Here is a 19,667-nt window from a genome sequence, read left to right as displayed (position 1 = left end):
GGCGGCAGTGTTAGCTGTGAGGAGGATGCTAAGAGGATGCAGGGTGACTTGGATAGGTTGGGTGAGTGGGCAAATTCATGGCAGATGCAATTTAATGTGGATAAATGTGAAGTTATCCACTTTGGTGACAAAAATAGGAAAACAGATTATTATCTGAATGGTGGCCAATTAGGAAAAGGGGAGGTGCAACGAGACCTGGGTGTCATTATACACCAGTCATTGAAAGTGGGCATGCAGGTACAGCAGGCGGTGAAAAAGGCGAATGGTATGCTGGCATTTATAATGAGAGGATTCGAGTACTGCAGCAGGGAGGTACTACTGCAGTTGTACAAGGCCTTGGTGAGACCACACCTGGAGTATTGTGTGCAGTTTTGGTCCCCTAATCTGAGGAAAGACATCCTTGCCATAGAGGGAGTACAAAGAAGGTTCACCAGATTGATTCCTGGGTTGGCAGAACTTTCATATGAAGAAAGACTGGATGAACTGGGCTTGTACTCGTTGGAATTTAGAAGATTGAGGGGGGATCTGATTGAAACGTATAAAATCCTAAAGGGATTGGACAGGCTAGATGCAGGAAGATTGTTCCCGATGTTGGGGAAGTCCAGAACGAGGGGTCACAGTTTGAGGATAAAGGGGAAGCCTTTTAGGACCGAGATTAGGAAAAACTTCTTCACACAGAGAGTGGTGAATCTGTGGAATTCTCTGCCACAGGAAACAGTTGAGGCCAGTTCATTGGCTATATTTAAGAGGGAGTTAGATATGGCCCTTGTGGCTACGGGGATCAGGGGGTATGGAGGGAAGGCTGGTGCAGAGTTCTGAGTTGGATGATCAGCCATGATCATAATAAATGGCGGTGCAGGCTCGAAGGGCCGAATGGCCTACTCCTGCACCTATTTTCTATGTTTCTATGTTTCTATATCTGCCTCGACTACCATACCATCCCTGGCACTGCATTCCCCACATCCACCACTCTCTGTGTGAAAAAACCTAGCTCCTGACATCCCCCGATACTTCTCTCCAATCAACTTAAAATTATGTTCCCTTTTATTAGCCCTGGGGAAAAATCTCTAGCTGTTCACTCTAAGGCCATCAAAATGACCTTTCACTGACCCAAGAGTCAGTGGTGATTACTTTAAGGAAGATGTGAACATGCCATTCAAACTCTTTCTTTGCTTGGTACGTTCTTTCTATGCTAAAGCTCAGAATACAGTGCTAGTTTTCAGAGTCTGGTGTAAGGTAAGTGAATGAGAAGGGTACCTTGTAGGGTTAAGTCAAGTCAAGTCAAGTCGCTTTTTATTGTTATTTCGACCATAAGCTGCTGGTACAGTACACAGTAAAAATGAAACAACGTTCCACCAAGACCATGATGCTACATGAAACAACACAAAATTACACCAGGCTAAGTGAGACAACACAAGGCTACACTAGACTACGTAAGACAACACAAAAACTACTCTAGACTACAGACCTACACAGGACTACTTAAAGTGCACAAAACAGTCAGGGCAGTACAATAAATAAGAAACAAGACAATAGGCACAGTAGAGGACAAATTACAATATAATAATAAATGATGTAGATGTCAGTCTAGTCTCTGGGTATTAAGGAGTCTGATGGCTTGGGGGGAGAAACTGTTGCACAGTCTGGTTGTGAGAGCCCGAATGCTTTAGTACCTTTTGCCAGATGGCAGGAGGGAGAAGAGTTTGGATGAGGGGGGCGTGGGGTCCTTCACAATGCTGTTTGCTTTGCAGATGCAGCATGTGGTGTAAATGTCTGTAATGGCGGGAAGAGAGACCCCGATGATATTCTCAGCTGACCTCACTATCCGCTGCAGGGTCTTGCGATCCGAGATGGTGCAATTTCTGAACCAGGCAGTGATGCAGCTGCTCAGGATGCTCTCGATACATCCTGTGAAGAATGTGGTGAGGATGGGGGGTGGGAGATGGACTTTTCTCAGTCTTCGCAGAAAGTAGAGATGCTGCTGTGCTTTCTTTGCTATGGAGCTGGTGCGAGGGACCAGGTGAGATTCTCCGCCAGGCGAACACCAAGAAATTTGGTGCTTCTAACAATCTCAACGAAGAAGCCATCAATGTTCAGCGGAGAGTGGTCGTTCCGTGCTCTCCTGAAGTCAACAACTATTTCTTTTATTTTGTTCACATTCAGAGACAGGTTGTTGGCTCTGCACCAGTCTGTTAGCCGCTGCCTCCTTTCTGTATGCTGACTCATCGTTCTTGCTGATGAGACCCACCACGGTCGTGTCATCGGCAAACTTGATGATGTGATCTGAGCTGTGTATTGCTGCAGTCATGGGTCAGCAGAGTGAACAGCAGTGGACTGAGCACACAGCCCTGGGGGGCCCCGTGCTCAGTGTGATGGTGTTGGAGATGCTGCTTCCAATCCGGACTGACTGAGGTCTCCCAGTCAGGAAGTCTATCATCCAGTTGCAGGGGGAGGTGTTCAGGCCCAGTAGGCCCAGCTTTCCAGTCAGGTGCTGAGGAATGATTGTGTTGAATGCTGAACTGAAGTCTATGAACAGCATTCGAACATGCGTGTCTTTTTTGTCCAGGTGGGTGAGGGCCAGGTGGAGGGTGCTGGCGATGGCGTCGTCTGTTGAACTGAATATAATCAGGACCTCAATGTTTGGAATGTTGGCCAGGAGAGGAGTTTGATGTTGATTCCTGTCATTCCAGTAAATTTGAAGGAATTTTCCAAATAGAACAATACAGGAACCCAAGAAAACAGGAGTAGGATCTCAACTTCTCTTCTGTGCCAATTTCACATAAACTTTAATTTCTTGATTTTCCAAATATATATCCATCTTTATCTTAAATATGTCTCATGATTTGGCTGCTACCACTCTCCTACCATAAACACAGCATAGCTCAGCTATTGAGTTTGCGTAACCTTGGTTCTGGTGTGGAGTCATTATAGGTTATTTTTTAAAATTTTATATATTGATATACAGTGCAGAATAGGCCCTTAGACCATAAGACACAGGAGCAGAATTAGGCTATTTAGCCCATTGAGTCTATTCCGCCATTCCATCATGGGTGATCCTGGATCCCACTGAACCCCATACACCTGCCTTCTGCCATGACCAATTAGAAAACTATCAATTTTCGCTTTAAACATACCCATAGTCTTGACCTCCACAGTTCTGTGTGGCAGAGCATTCCACAGATTCACTACTCTCTGGCTAAAAAAAATTCCTCCTTACCTCTGTTCTAAAGGGTCACCCTTCAATTTTTAGGCTGTGCTGTCCACATCCTCTCCACATTCACTTTATCTAGGCTTTTCAACATTTGGTAGGCTTCAATAAGATCCCCTCACATTCATATAAACTCCAGCAAGTACAGGCCCAAAGCTGTGAGATGCTGTTCATGTGTTAACCCTTTCATTTCCAGAATCACCCTCGTGAACTTCCACTGCACTCGCTCTAATGACAACATAAGCTTTCTGAGATATGGGGTCCAAAACTGTTGATAATATTCCAAGTGTGGCCTGACCAGCATCGTATAAAGCCTCAGCATTATCTTCTTGTTTTTATATTCAATTCCCCTTGAAATGAATGCCAACATTGCAGTTGCTTTCTTTACCACAGACCCAACCTGTAAATTAACCTTCTGGGAGACTTGCACAAAGACTCCTAAGTCCGTTTGCACCTCTGATGCTTGAATTATCTCCCCATTTAGATAATAGTCTGCACTTTTGTTCCTTTTACCAAAATGCATTAACATACATTTCCCAACACAATATTCCACCTGCTGCTTTTTTGCTCGTTCCTCCAATTTGGCTAAGTCCTTCTGCAATGACATTGCTTCCTCAGCACTACCATCCCCTCCATCTATCTTTGTATTATTTTCAAACTTTGTCACAAAGCCACTAATTCCATTATCTAAATCATTGACAAACAATGTGAAAAGTATCAGTCCCAATTCTGACCCCTGAGCAACACTACTAGTCATTGGCAACCAACCAGAAAAGGCACCCTTTGTTCCCACAGCAAGTGGGAACAAAGAGGGCCTTTTCTGGTTGGTTGCCAGTCTCGTGTCAGTCAGCCATTCCGCTATCCATGCCACACCACAGGATTTTATCTTATTAAGTATCCTCATGCGTGGCAACTATCAAACGCCTGCTGAAAATCCAAGTAAATCGTATCCACTGCCTCTCCTTTGTTCACCCTGCTTGTTAGTTCCTTGAGGAACTCTAGCAGATTTGTTAGGCAAGATTTCCCTTTACTGAAACCATGCTGGCTTTGACTTATTTTATCATAAGTCTCCAAGTATCCCAAAACCTCATCCTTAATAATGGATTCCAACAGTTCCCCAACCAATGAGGTTAGGCTAACTGGCCTATAATTTCCTTTCTTTTGCCTTCCTCCCTTCTTAAAGAGTGGACTGACATTTGAAAACTTCCAGTCATAGCAACATAGAAAACCTACAGCACAATACAGGCCCTTCGGCGCACAAAGCCATGCTGAACATGTCCTTACCTTAGAACTACCTAGGCCTACCCATTGCCCTCTATTTTTCTAAGCATGTACCTACCCAGGAGTCCCTTAAAAGACCCTATCGTATCCACCTCCACCACCGCGGCCGGCAGCCCATTCCATGCACTCACCACTCTTCATGTAAAAAACTTACACCTGACATCTCCTCTGGACCTACTTCCAAGCACCTTAAAACTATGCCCTCATCTGCTAGCCATTTCAGCCCTGAGAAATAGCCTCTGACTATCCACATGATCAATGCCTCTTACTATCTTGTACTCCTCTATCAGATCATCTCTCATCCTCCATCGCTCCAAGGAGAGAAGGCCGAGTTCACTCAATCTATTTCATAAGGCATGCTCCTCAATCCAGCAACACCCTTGTAAATCTCCTCTGCACCCTCTCTATGGTTTCCATGTCCTTTCTGTAGTGAGGCGACCAGAACTGAGCACAGTACTCTAAGTGGGGTCTGACCAGGGTCTTATATGGCTGCAACATTACCTCTCGGCTCTTAAACTCAATCCCATCGTTGATGAAGGCCAATACACCATATGCCTTCTTAACTACAGAGTCAACCTGCATAGCTGCTTTGAGCGTCCTACGGACCCGGACCCCAGGACCCCTCTGATCCTCCACACAGCCAAGAGTCTTACCGTTAATGCTGTATTCTGCCATCATATCTGATCTACCAAAATGAACCATTTCACACTTATCTGGGTTGAACTCCATCTGCCACTTCTCAGCCCAGGTTTGCATCCCATCAATGTCCTTCAGTAACCTCTGACAGCCCTCCACACTATCCACAACACCCCCAATCTTTGTGTCATCAGCAAACTTGCTAACCCGTCCCTCCACTTCTTCATCCAGGACATTTCTAAAAATCACGAAGAGTAAGAGTCCCAGAACAGATCCCTGAGGCACACCACTGGTCACCGACCTCCATGCAGAATATGACCCGTGTACAACCACTCTTTGCCTTCTGTGGGCAAGCTAGTTCTGGATCCACAAAGCAATGTCCCCTTGGATCCCATGCCTCCTTACTTTCTCATTAAGCCTTGCATGGGGTAGCTTATCAAATGCAGTGAACCATCTGATAGGCCTATCAGAGTTCTCTTTGGGAACTAGTTGACTTGATCAGCATTTCTGATCTGGCTATTGTTCACGATTGCACTTAATAAATAAATAAATAAGTGTCTTGCTGAAATCCATATACACTATATCTATGGCTCTACCTTCATTAATGTCTTTAATCACATCCTCAAAAAATTCAATCAGGCTCGTAAAGCACGACCTGTCTTTGACAAAGCTATGTAGACTATTCCTAATCATATTATGCCTCTCCAAATGTTCTTAAACTCTGCCTCTCAGGATCCTCTTCATCAGCTTACCAACCACTGAAGTAAGACTCACTGGTCTATAATTTCCTGGGCTATCTCTACTCCCTTTCTTAAATAAGGGAACAACATCCGCAACACTCCAATCCTCCAGAACCTCTCCAGTCCTCATTGATGATGCAAAGATCATCTCCAGAGGCTCAGCAATCTCCAATCTCATTTCACACAGTAGCCTGGGGTACATCCCGTCTGGTCCCAATGACTTATCCAACTTATTGCTTTCCAAAAGCTCCAGCACATCCTCTTCCTTAATATCTACATGCTCAAGCTTATCAGTCTGCTGCAAGTCATCCCTACAAATTGCCAAGATCCTTTTCTGTAGTGAATACTGAAGCAAAGTATTCATTAATTACCTCTGCTGTCTCCTCCGGTTCCATACACACTTTTCACTTGTCACACTTCATTGATCCTATTCCGTCACGTCTTATCCTCTTTCTCTTTACATACTTGTAGAATGCCTTGGGGTTTTCCTTAATCCTGTCCACCAAGGCCTTCTCATGTCCCCTTCTGGCTCTCCTAATTTCATTCTTAAGCTCCTTCCTGCAAGCCCAATAACCTGCTAGATCCCTATCATTATCTAGTTTTTTGAACCTTTTGTAAGCTCTTCTTTTCTTCTTGACTAGATTTACAACAGCCTTTCTACAAGATGTTTCCTGTACCCTACCATCCTTTCCCTGTCTCACTGGAACATATCTATACAGAACCCCACGCAAATATCCCCTGAACATTTGCCACATTTCTGGGACCATGCCAGAATCAAGTGATTCTTGAAAGATTATAACCAAAGCATCTGCTATGTATTCAGCAACCTCTTTCAGCTCTGTAGGAGGGAGTCCATCCAGTCCAGGTGACTTATCCACCTTAAGATATTTGAGTTTACCGAGCACTTTTTCTTTTTAATAGAAATGGCACTCACTCCTGCTCCCTGACACTCACTGACCTCTGACACACTGCTACTGTCTTCCACAGATGCAAAGTACCCATCAGATTTATCTGTAATTTCTTTGTCCCCCATTACTACCTCATCAGCATCAGTTTCCGATGGTGCAATATCAACTCTCACCTCCCCTTTACTCCTTATATCACTAAAAACTAAATTGTTAGTATCCTGCTCTATATTATTGGTCAGTTTGCCCTAACATTTCATCTTTCCACTTATAGCTTTTTTAGTTACCTTTTGTTGGATTTTAAAAAACTTCCCAATCATCTAACTTCCCATTCACTTTTGCTCTATTATATACCGTTGTTTTGGCTTTTATACAGCACTTAACTTCTTTTGTCAGTCACAGTTGCCTACAGCTGTCATTTGAGAACTACTTCTTCTGTTGGACATATCTATCCTGCACCTTGTGAGCAACTTGCAGAGACTTCAGTCACCTCTGTTCTGCCATCATCCCTGTCAATTCAGTTGGGAAAGTTCCTCTCTCATGCCTCTATAATTCCCTTCATTCTATTGCAATACTGATACATGTGACCTCTGCTTCTCCCTCTCAAATTGTAGTATGAATTCAATCATGTTATGATCACTACCTCCTAAGGGTTGCTTTATGTTAAGATCTCTAATAAGATGAAGGTTGTTACACCTCTCCAATCTAAGATAACCTTTCCCTGAGTAGGCTCAAGCAGAAACTGCTCTAAAAAGCCATCTTGTAGGCATTCAACAAGCCCCCTCTCTTGTGATCCAACACCAACTAGATTTTTCCAATCCCCTTGCATATTGAAGCCCTCTATTACAATTGCATCATTACCCTTATTACATGCCTTTTTCAGCTCCCTTTGCAATCTCAACCTCACATCCTGACTAATATTTGGAGGCTACAATTCCCATAATGTATGTGGTGCTTATGGCCCAGTGATGAACATGGAGAAGCAGAATGGAATGCAGTCCTGCCTGACCTGTAAGGAGCTGTGGTTAGCCCTGCTTAAGGCAGATATGCCAAAAGAATGAGTGGATGGGATATTCACCACTGCCCTCTATACTTTATGGAATGACCATTGTCAAAATAGTAAGGGAGAGGAGTTGCAGTTGGGGTGGTGCAGACACCACTGCAGATTCTCCAACCAATGGGGAGAACCAACACTCTTTTTACCCCTCCCTTGAGGTGTTGCAGAAAGCTCTCAGAGACATGCAGCAGCAGGACTCCAGCAGCAGATGGTGCCCTCCTGCCCTGATCATAGAAGGGTGTGGCCAAGGCTCCCAGCATTGTTTAGTAATACTCTCCCAGCCAGGAAACCTGAGGGCTTATGTGGTACAATGGGGAAAGGTAAACATACAATGTTGGATGGCACTTGTCGATACTGGGGTCCAGTAGGTGGAGAGTTTCTGGATGAAGATAGGAGGTCACGCATCCCAGCCTGGGTGATTATACTAAGAGCAGCTATCAGCTCAGGACAGCCAGGATCTACATCAGTGCTGGTCTGGCCGTGGCACCTCCAGTAGGAATGTGCTGAAAGACAGATTCCTGGAGACCAGTTGGGGTCATTTTACTTTTGTGGTGGCTCGAGAGACAGTACTGGTTGTACTAGCCAAGTGGAAGCCCCTAATAATTCTTCCTCTAACAAGCTGGTAAGTCTCAAGCAGTATTGCATCTCGGGAGGCACCAGGAGATCTGGGAAACAGAGGAAGCACTGTCGAAGGAGTGGATTATTCTGCCAGCAACAACCCCCTACCACAGCCTGGCCAGGCCTGTAAGGAGGGGAGATGGAAAATGGTGAATGACAATAGATATCAGGCAATTTTAGGCAATGCCCTGCCCCTCACTGTGGCTATCCTGGATACAGTGACCAGTATAGAGGATGTAGGGTTTAGGGAGGGGAAGCATTGGTATACTGTATTGGATTTGGCCAGCACTTTCTGTTGCATTACCCTAAGCCCAGAGTCCCAAGACTAATTTTGCCTTTACATGGGAAAAAACACAGTATACTTTTTGTCATCTTCACAGAGGTACGTACACAGCCCAAACGTGTGCCATACCATTATAGCTCATGACCTAAAAGGGATCCTGCTTGACCCAAACATCTCAGTATCTCACTACACAGATGATTTCATTTTTCAGGGGCCCTCAGAGGAGATGGTGGCGGGGGGGGGGGGGGTGGCAATAGACCAAGGGGTTACCTCCCTGAGAGGGAAGGGATGGTCTATTAATCCCAACAATATCCAAGAGTGCTTTGTTCCTGGGTATACAATAGGACCCTGGACATCAGGAGATACCAAACGAAAAATATTGGAGGCTGTGATCCCCTTTTTTAAAGAGGAGACCCAGAATTCTTTGGGGCTATTGGTGTATTGACGGAAACATATTCCCCACCTAACACTGATACCGAAGCCATTATATCAGCTACCTTAGAAAAAGACCCAATTTCAGTGCAGTCGCATCAGCAAGACGCCATTGATACTGTCAAACAGGCTGCTAAATAGTTCCACCCACTGGCCATGAGACAACATGAGGTACCTTTTGGACCACAGGTCTCTGTCTCTGGAATGGTTGAATGGAGTCAGTCATGGCCCATAAAAGGGTATCAGGTCACCTTGTGGTTTTGGGCTAAGACACTTCCTGAGGATGCAACTAGATACACACCTTTTGAGAGAGAGCTTGTAGCCTGTAACTGGGCCCCTCCCAGCCAACGAGCACCAGAACTGCTTGGAGACAGTGTACCTGAGACTCCACCTACCCTACCTAAAAAATGAAATCAAATCCTTAGAAAAAGGCAAATCTTTAGAAATCAAATCCTAAGATCGAAAGGTGTAGGATTGTTGTGGGTAGTCTAAGAAACTGCAAGGGTAAACTCTGACAGTAGTTATATACCGACGTCCAAGTAGTAGTGAAGATGGGGCCTACAAATTACAGTGGGAGATATAAAATGCATGTCAAAAGGGCAAAAGTTATGATAGTAGTAGAGGATTTATTTAAGCAGGTAGTTTGGGAAAATCAGGATGGTACTGGATCCCAAGGGGTGGAACTTGTAGAAAGTTCAAAGTAATAAGCTATTATCACAGTACATACATGTCACCACATACAACCCTGAGATTCTTTTTCTGTGGGTATACTTAGTAAATCTATAGAACAGTAACTGTAAACAGGATCAATGGACAACAAACTGTGTAAAACCAGATATAAATAGTGATAAATAATGAGCATGAAATAACAAAATAAGAGTCATTGCATGAGTGTAGCTATTCCCTTTTGTCCAAGAGCCTGATGGTTGAGGGGAGTAACAGTTCTTGAACCTGGTGGTGCGGGTCCTGAGACACCTGTAGCTTCTACCTGATGGCAGCAGCAAGAAAAGATCATGGTGTGGGTGGTGAGGATCTTTGACGATAGATGCTGCTTTTCTATGGCAACATTTCATGTAGATGTGCACAGTGTTTGGAAGGGTTTTACCCGTGATGTACCAGGCTGAATCCACTACCTTTGTAGGGTTTTCTACTCAAAGGTATTGGTGTTCCCATACCAGGATGTAATGCAGCCAGTCAGCACACTTTCCATCACACATCTATAGAAGTTTGTCAAGGTTTTCCATGGCATTCCAAACCTCCACAGTCTCCTGAGGATGTAGAGGTGCTGTTGTGCTTTCTTCACAGATATATTTATATGACGCGTCCAGGACAGGTCCTCTGAGATACTGACCCTGAGGAATATAAAGTTACTGACCTTCTCCACCACTGCTCCTCTGACGATTACTGGCTCATGGACCTCTGGTTTGCCTATCCTGAAGTCTACAATCAGTTCCTTGGTCTTACTGACATTGAATGTGAGATTGTTGTTATTACACCACTCAGCCAAGAAGTCAATCTCCCTCCTGTATGCTGATTTAACACCCCATTTGATACAGTCCACAACATTGGTGTCATCAGCAAACTTGTATGTGGTGTTGGAGCTATACTTAGCCACACAGACATAAGTGTAAAGCAAGTAGAATAGGGGACTAAGTACACATCCCTGTGGTGCTCCTGTGCTGATGGAGATTGCTTTTGCCAATCCGAATTGTCTGGGGTCTACAAGTAAGGAAATGCAGGATCCAATTGCACAAAGGGTTAGTGAGTCGCAGGTCTTGGAGTTTACTGATTAGTTTTTAGGAGATGACAGTGTTAATTGCCAAGATGTAATTGATAAAGAGCATCCTGATGTGTGCATCTTTGCTGTCTGGTTGTTCCAGGGTTGTGTGAAGAGCCAACAAGATAGCATCTGCTGTAGGTCTGTTGCTTTGGTAGGCAAATAGGAGGGGGTCCAAGTCACCACTCAGACAGGAGCTGGTAAGCTTCAACACCAGCCTCTCAAAACAGTTAGTCACTGTGGATGTAAGTGCCAGTGGGCGATAGTAATTTAGGCAGGTTACCATGCTCTTCTTAGGCACCAGTACAATTGAAACCTGCTTGAAGCAGGTGGATACCACACAAGGCTGGAGTGAGAGGTTGAAGATATCAGTGAATACACCAGCCAGTTGGGTGGCACAGGTCTTCTGTACTCGGCCAGACACTCTGTCTGGTCTGGATGCTTTCCTTGGATTCACTCTCTTGAAGGCAGCCCACACATCACCTTGAGACCAAAGGATCATCGAGAAAAATGGGGGGGGGGCAAGATTCTTCTTCCCTGTTCTAGTGGTCAAATTGAGCATAGAAGGCAATGAGCTCATCTGGAAGCAAAACTCTGCTGTCCCCGATGTTGCAAGATATAGCTTTGTAGGAGATTATGTCATACAAACCCTGTCACCGATTTGACCATCCTTCATTGATTGCAGTCTAGTCCACACTCTCCACTTTGCTCAAGAGATGGCTATCCAAAGATCATACCTGCACATTGTATAGCATTCTTGTACTCCAGACTTGAATGCCTCTGAACTGGCTCTCAACAGGTTCCAGATTTCATTGTTCATCCAGGGCTTAGGAACATAGGAACATAGAAATATAGAAACATAGAAAGCCTACAGCAAAATACAGGCCCTTCGGTCCACAAAGTTGTGTCAAACATGTCTCTACCTTAGAAATTACTAGGCTTACTCATAGCCCTCTATTTTTCTAAGCACCATGTACCTATCCAAAAGTCTCTTAAAAGACCCTATTGTATCTGCCTCCACTACAGTTGCCGGCAGCCCATTCCACACACTCACCACTCTCTGAGTAAAACACTTACCCCTGACATCTCCTCTGTACCTACTCCCCAGCACCTTAAACCTGTGTCCTCTTGTGGCAACCATTTCAGCCATGGGAAAAAAACCTCTGACTATCCACACGATCAATGCCTCTCATCATCTTATACACCTCTATCAGATCACCTCTCATCCTTCATCACTCCAAGGAGAAAAGGCCGAGTTCACTCAACCTATTCTCATAAGGCATGCTTCCCAATCCAGGCAACATCCTTGTGAATCTCCTCTTCACCCTTTCTATGGTTTCCACATCCTTCCTGTAGTGAGATGACCAGAACTGAGCACAGTACTCCAAATGGGGTCTGACCAGGGTCCTATATAGCTTCAATATTACATCTCGGCTCCTAAATTCAATTCCATGATTGATGAAGGCCAATACACTGCATGCCTTTAAGAATATTCTGCCATCATATTTGACCTACCAAAATGAACCACTTCACACTTATCTGAGTTGAACTCCAACTGCCACTTCTCAGCCCTGTTTTGCATCCTATCAATGTCCTGCTGTAACCTTTGACAGCCCTCCACACTATCCACAGCACCTTCAACCTTTGTTTCATCAGCAAACTTACTAACCCATCCCTCCACTTCCTCATACAGGTCATTTCTAAAAATCACGAAGAGTAAGGGTCCCAGAACAGATCCCTGAGACACACCACTGGTCACCGACCTCCATGCAGAATATGACCCGTCTACAACCACTCTTTGCCTTCTGTGGAAAAAGCCAGTTCTGGATCCACAAAGCAATGTCCCCTTGGATCCCATGCCTCCTTACTTACTCAATAAGCCTTGTATGAGGTACCTTATCAAATGCCTTGCTGAAATCCATACATGCTACATCTACTTCTGTTCCTTCATCAATGTGTTTAGTCACATCCTCAAAAAATCCAATCAGGCTCGTAAGACATGACCTGCCCTTGACAAAGCCATGCTGACTATTCCTAATCATATTATACCTCTGCAAATGTTCATAAATCTCACTTCTCAGGATCTTCTCCATCAACTTACCAACCACTGAAGTAAGATTCACGGGTCTATAATTTCCTGGGCAATCTCTACTCCCTTTCTTGAATAAAGGAACAACGCCCGCAACCCTCCAATCCTCTGAACCTCTCCTGTCCCCATTGATGGTGTAAAGATTGTTGGCAGAGACTCAGCAATCTCCTCCCCCGCCTCCCACAGTAGCCTGGAGTACATCTCATCCGGTCCTGGTGACTTATCCAACTTGATGCTTTCCAAAAGCTCCAGCACATCCTCCTTCTTAATATCTACATGCTCAAGCTTTTCAGTCTGCTGCAAGTCATCACTACAATCACCAAGATCCTTTTCCATAAGGAATACTGAAGTAAAGTATTCATTAAGTACCTCCGCTATTTTCTCCGGTTACATACACACTTTCCCACTGTCACACTTGATAGGTCCAATTCTCTCATATCTTATCCTCTTGCTCTTCACATACTTGTAGAATGCCTTGGGGTTTTCCTTAATCCTGCCCACCAAGGCCTTCTCATGGCCCTTTCTGGCTCTCCTAATTTCCTTCTTAAGCTCCTTCCTGCTAGCCTTATAATCTTCTAGATCTCTAACATTATTTAGCTCTCTGAACCTTTGGTAAGTTTTCTTTTCTTTTTGTTAGATTTATTACAGCCTTTGTACACCATGGTTCCTGTACCCTACTCTAACTTCACTGTCTCATTGGAACGTACCTGTGCAGAACTCCACACAAATATCCCCTGAAAATTTGCCACATTTCTTCCGTATCTTTCCCTGAGAACATCTGTTCCCAATTTAATCTTCCAATTTCCTGCCTGATAGCCTCATAATTCCCCTTACCCTAGTTAAACGCTTTTCTAACTTGTCTGTTCCTTTCTCCCTCCAATGCTATTATAAAGGAGATAGAATTATGATCACTATCTCCAAAATGCTCTCCCACTGAGAGATCTGACATCTGACCAGGTTCATTTCCCAATACCAAATCAAGTACAGTCTCTCCTTATCTACATATTGTGTCAAGAAACCTTCCTGAACACACCTAACAAACTCTACCCCGTCTAAACCCCTTGGGAGATGTCAGTCGATATTTGGGAAATTAAAATCTCCCATCACGACAACTCTTATTATTACACCTTTCCAGGATCTTTTTCCCTATCTGCTCCTCGATATCCCTGTTACTATTGGGCGGCTTATAAAAAACACCCAGTAAAGTTATTGACCCCTTCCTCTTCCTAACCTCCACCCACAGAGACTCCGTAGACAATCCCTCCATGACGTCCGCCTTTTCTGCAGCCATGACACTATCTCTGATCAACAGTGCCACGCCCCATCTCTTTTTCCTTCTTCCCTGTCCTTTCTGAAACAACTCAGGTTAGAGGAACAATACCTCATATTCTGTTTGGGTAGCCTCCAAACTGATGGCATGAACATTTACTTCTCTAACTTCTGTTAATGCCCCTCCTCCCGTCCTTACCCCATCCCTTATTTATTTATTTACTTGTTTTCCTTGTTTTTCTCTCTCTTTTTTTCTCTCTCTCTGTCCCTCTCACAGTAACTCCTCGCCTGCTATCCATCTTCCTCTGCTGTTCCCCTCCCCCTTTCCTTCTCCCTAGGCCTCTTGTCCCATGATCCTCTCCCTTCTCCAGCCTTGTATCTATTTTGCCAATCAACTTTCCAGCCCTTAGCTCTATCCCTCTCCCTCCTGTCTTCTCCTATCATTTCAGATCTCCCCCGCTGCCCCTCCCCCCCCACTTTCAAATCTCTTACTATTTCTTCTTAGTCCTGACAAAGGGTCTCGGCCCGAAACGTCGACTGTGCTTCTTCCTATGGATGCCGTCTGGCTTGCTGCATTTCACCAGCATTTTGTGTTTCATAAACACAAAATATTCTGCAGATGCTGGGGTCAAAGCAACACTCACAACAAACTGGAAGAACTCAGCAGGTCGGGCAGCATCCGTGGAAACGATCAGTCAACATTTCGGGCCGGAACCCTTCATCAAGACTGAAGAGGGAAGGGACAGAGGCCCTATAAGGAAGGTGGGGGGAGGGTGGGAAGGAGAAGGCTGGTAGGTTCCAGGTGAAAAGCCAGTAAGGGGAAAGATAAAAGGGTGGGGTAGGGGAAGCAAGGAGGTGATAGGCAGAAAAGGTGAAGAAAGAATAGGAGAAAACACAATGGGTAGTAGAAGGAGGCGGAACCACGAGGGAGGTGATAGGCAGCTGGGGGAGGGGGCAGAGTGAAATAAGGATACGGTAAGGGAGGGGGAGGGAATTACCGGAAGCTGGCGAATTCTGTGTTTATACCAAGGGGCTGGAGACTACCTAGATGGTATATGAGGTGTTGCTCCTCCAACCTAAGATTAGCCTCATCATGGCAGTAGAGGAGGCCATGTATGGACATATCCGAATGGGAATGTGAAGCAGAGTTGAAGTGGGTGGCAACCGGGAGATCCTGTCTGTTGTGGCGGATGGAGCAGAGGTGCAAGCATTTTGTATTTGTTGCTTGAATTTCCAGCATCTGCAGATTTCCTCGTGTTTGGACTATTGCCTTCCTCTTCTTTTCCCTACCCTTCTGAGCTACAGGGCAGATTCTTTGCCAGAGGCATGGCCACTGTTGCTTCCCCCATGTATGCTGTACCCCCTCCAACAGTAATCAAACAGGAGTACTTATTGTCAAGGGGTGCAGCCACAGGGATACTCTCTCGTACCTGACTCTTCCCCTTCCCTCTCCTGACTGTTACCCACTTGTTTGTCTCCCGTGGCCCCGTTGAGACCACCTGCCTATAACTCCTTTCTAACACCTCCTCTCTCTCCCTGACCAGATGAAGGTCATCGAGCTGCAACTCCCTAACACGGTCCCTTAGGAGGTGCAGCTCGACACTCCGGGTGCAGATATGGTCCTCCGGAAGGCTAGAAAACTCCAGGACTTCCCACATCTGACACTGAGCACAGAAATGCGGCCTCACACACATACTTCCTTTCCACAATTAACACAGGTAAACCTACCTCATCTCATTACCATCTAAGCCGGTTTGAGCCAAAGCACTATCACTCTGCTACCTCTCACTCCACTGCCTGCTCTGAACGCTGCCCACTGGATATGGCAATCTTCTTTTTAAGCTTTTCCCGCTCTACTGGCTGACGTCACGCGCTTGCGCAGTCTTGCCTCTCTTTACCCTGAGTAGTAAAATGCCTTTGCACCGGAAATCCTTAGCAGTTCCACTCGCAGCCTTCTTGCTCCAAATCTTCTGACCGTGGAAAATCTGAACAATTTTGTGGGGACACACTCATCCACAGCTGCTTTAATAAAGCCTGTAACAACCCTGGTGGAGTCACTCAGGTCCTCCAATGAGCTTTTGAATACGTCCCAGTCCACTGACTCAAGGCAATCCTGTAACTATTCCTAGGCCTTCCACTACGACCTTTTGGTTGTCTTAATCTCTGGAGCCTTGCTGTTTAGGTTGCATCTGTATGCAGACAGTAGGAGTACAGCTAAATGATCCAACTTGCCAAAATGCAATCTCAGGAAGGAATGATAGGCATTCCTTATCGTAGTGTAGCAGTGGTCTAGTGTGTTGGGACCTCTGGTGCAACAGGTTATATGCTAGTGATAACTGGCAGGGATTTCTTTAACCAGGGCTTGTTAAAGTCACTGACTACAACTTGAAATATGTCGAGATGGGCCATTTCTTGTTTACAGACAACATTGTGCAATTTTGTGAGTGCTTGCTTAGAATGCCTGCAAGATGGCTTTTTAAAGCAGCTCATAGTTAAGCCCAATAGAGGATCAGCTATTCTGTAATGAGTGTTGGGCAATGAATCAGAATTGACCAGGGAGCTTAAGGTCAAGGAATCTTAGGGACCAATGATCATAATATGATAGAATTCACCCCTCAATTTGAAAGGGAGTAGCTAGACTCAGATGTATCAGTATTACAGTGAAGTAAAGGTAATTACAAAGGCATGGGAGAGGAGCTGGTCAAAGTTGTTTGGAAGGGGACACTAACAGGGATAATAGCAGAGCACAATGGTTGGAATATCTAGGAGCAATTCATAAAGTGTAAGATAAATACATTCCAAAGAAGAAGTATTCTAAAGCCAGGATGACACAACTGTGGCTAACAAGGGAAGTCAAAACCAATATAAAAGCCAAAGAGAAGTCAAGGATAGAACAAAAAATGATTGGAAATTAGGAAGCTTCTAAAAAGGCAACTAAAATGTCATAAAGAGAGAAAAGATGGGATATGAAGATAAGATAGTCAATAATATTAAAGAGGATACCAAAAGAATCTTCAGGTATATAAAGAGTAAAACAAAGATGAGAGTAGATCTTGGTCTGTAGAAAATAATGCTGGAGAGATAATAATGGGGTCAAGGAAATGGCGGACAAACTAAATAAGTATTTTTCATCAGACTTCACTGTGGAAGACACATGCAGCATGCCGGAAGTTCGAGGGTATTGGGGCAGCAGTCAATAAAGTTGCCATTTCTAGGTAAGGTGCTTTGGAAAATGAAAGGTCTGAAGGTAGATAAATCACCTGCACCAGATGACGTACCCTCGAGGGAACTAAGAGAGGTGGCTGAAGAGATTGTGGAGGCATTTGTAATGATCTTTCAAGAATCAATGGATGGTATGATTCCGGGGAACTAGAAAATTGCAGATGTCATTTCACTGTATAGGCAAAATAGGGAGTTAACTGTACAGCTGCTTTGGGGGCAAACCTATTGGGAAGACACATGGGACGCTGCCCAGTGGTGGCAGATCACTGTCTGCCATGCAGATGCCTATACTTCCCATGACACAGAGAAGTGGCACACGGTGCTGCGGTTGGTAGAACTGCTTAGATAATGACAGCTAAGGTGACACCAGTGGAGGAAGATTGGGATTGTTAGGCCCCGTGGGCACATCAGAAGAGTAGGCGTCTAGGGGTGGAAAAGCAAGCTTCAAAGGTTCATTTATTATCAAAGTTTGTATGCAGTATACAACTCTGAGATTCTTCTTCAGATAGCCACGAAACAAAGAAAACCATGGAATCCATTGAAAGAAAGACATCACCACTCCCCGCATTAAAAAGAAACAAGAACTCACAAATCCCAAACTCCAACCCCCTGCCTTGCACAAAAATACTAACAGATCTTTCCAGACAGAAAATGGCAGTAGGGACATCAAAACCCAAACCCCAAACCGCTAACCGTCAACACCCCATTCGGCAACAAAAAAGAATAGGCAAAAACACAAAAAACTGAAGGAGACCAATATGTAGGGAAATGGGCAGAGTCCCGAGGGGTGGCACTCACATGTGATGAAGCTAAGATAGCAGCAGTGAATTGTCCAGCACGCCATCAGGTGCAAGTGAAGCCAAGAGGATGGCTGGTGGACCCCTGGGGATGAGGTGCAGGAGGAAGGTTAGTTTTCCAAAGTGGACGATGTTGAGACTTTATGAAAATGAGCAACATGTGTTGACTATGGTGGCTACTTACTCCAGGGTACTGATGGTAGTGCCTTGCCACTATGCTGACCAGGAACATACAATTAAGGGTCTTCCCCAATGTCCCAACAATTGGAAGTGTCTGACCCTCCTCCCCCTAGAAGCAGAAGAGGTGGAACTGGAAGAGCAGTCAGGAAGGTATGCATACAACAACCAGCTGGGCCACCGGAAAAGGGGGAGGTTATGGTGCAGGGGCTTGGCACCTCCAGGAGAATAGGGAATGATGTGTCTGTATCCACAGCGGTTATCCAAAAGGGAGTGATAGGGTGCATCCCTACATTGTAGAAATGGCCATGACATTGCTACTACTCTTCACCACAGTGGGGATCTTGACAACCACCTTTCTTAGAACATTGTATGAAAATATTCATGAACAAGTTGAAGTGTTGGGTGTACTCTTAGATTCCAGTGCACTCAGATGGCCGTCCCTCTGAATGACATCGAATTCCGGTCATGGAACGAATCTGTCATGAGATTGTCAGCTAAGACTGTTGCACGGCACTGTAAGAGGAGGTGTGTTTAAGGGATGGTACAGTACATACTGGCATATGATCAGAGTAAGATCAAAGTACCAACATTGAACATAATACTGTGATGCAAGAATAATTACCATTACTGTTATGATGGGCAGGTTCCAATGGGAAGTAGTAGCTCACGTACCTCTATGCATGTTAATGGCACAGAGCAGTGCAGCATTACTATGGTGAGAATATACTGTTTTGGGGCAGGGTTTGTTTTCCATGTTGAATGGCACATTTTGGGTGTGCAGCTCCTGGACCTACTTTTGGCTCCCTATGGGCTGGACCAGCTGCTGGTACGTGGGGTATGTTGTGCCATATGTGTAACTCATTGATGATCTGGTCAATCACCTCACCAACAAATTGAAATATCAGTGCAAGGGTATCACAGAGGCCAATCAGTTCTAGATGATAGGTTTTTCTCCATAACCCGGTTATCAAGGGAGTCCAGCCTGATGTCCTCAGTCAGAAAAGAAGGGCAATGGATTATATATTGGCAAAGGAAGGAGGAGTCTACGCATTATAGGCCAGGAATGTTGTATGTACATCCCTAATGGATCAGAAAATTAACAGATTTTGCTGACCATATCCAATATAAGATTCATAGTGTAGGATGTAAGTACAATACTCCAGGAGGGAATTG

Source organism: Mobula birostris, chromosome 1 (assembly GCF_030028105.1).
Source record: "Mobula birostris isolate sMobBir1 chromosome 1, sMobBir1.hap1, whole genome shotgun sequence".
Classification (NCBI taxonomy): Eukaryota; Metazoa; Chordata; class Chondrichthyes; order Myliobatiformes; family Myliobatidae; genus Mobula; species Mobula birostris.
Note: the sequence above shows the minus strand (reverse complement) of the source record.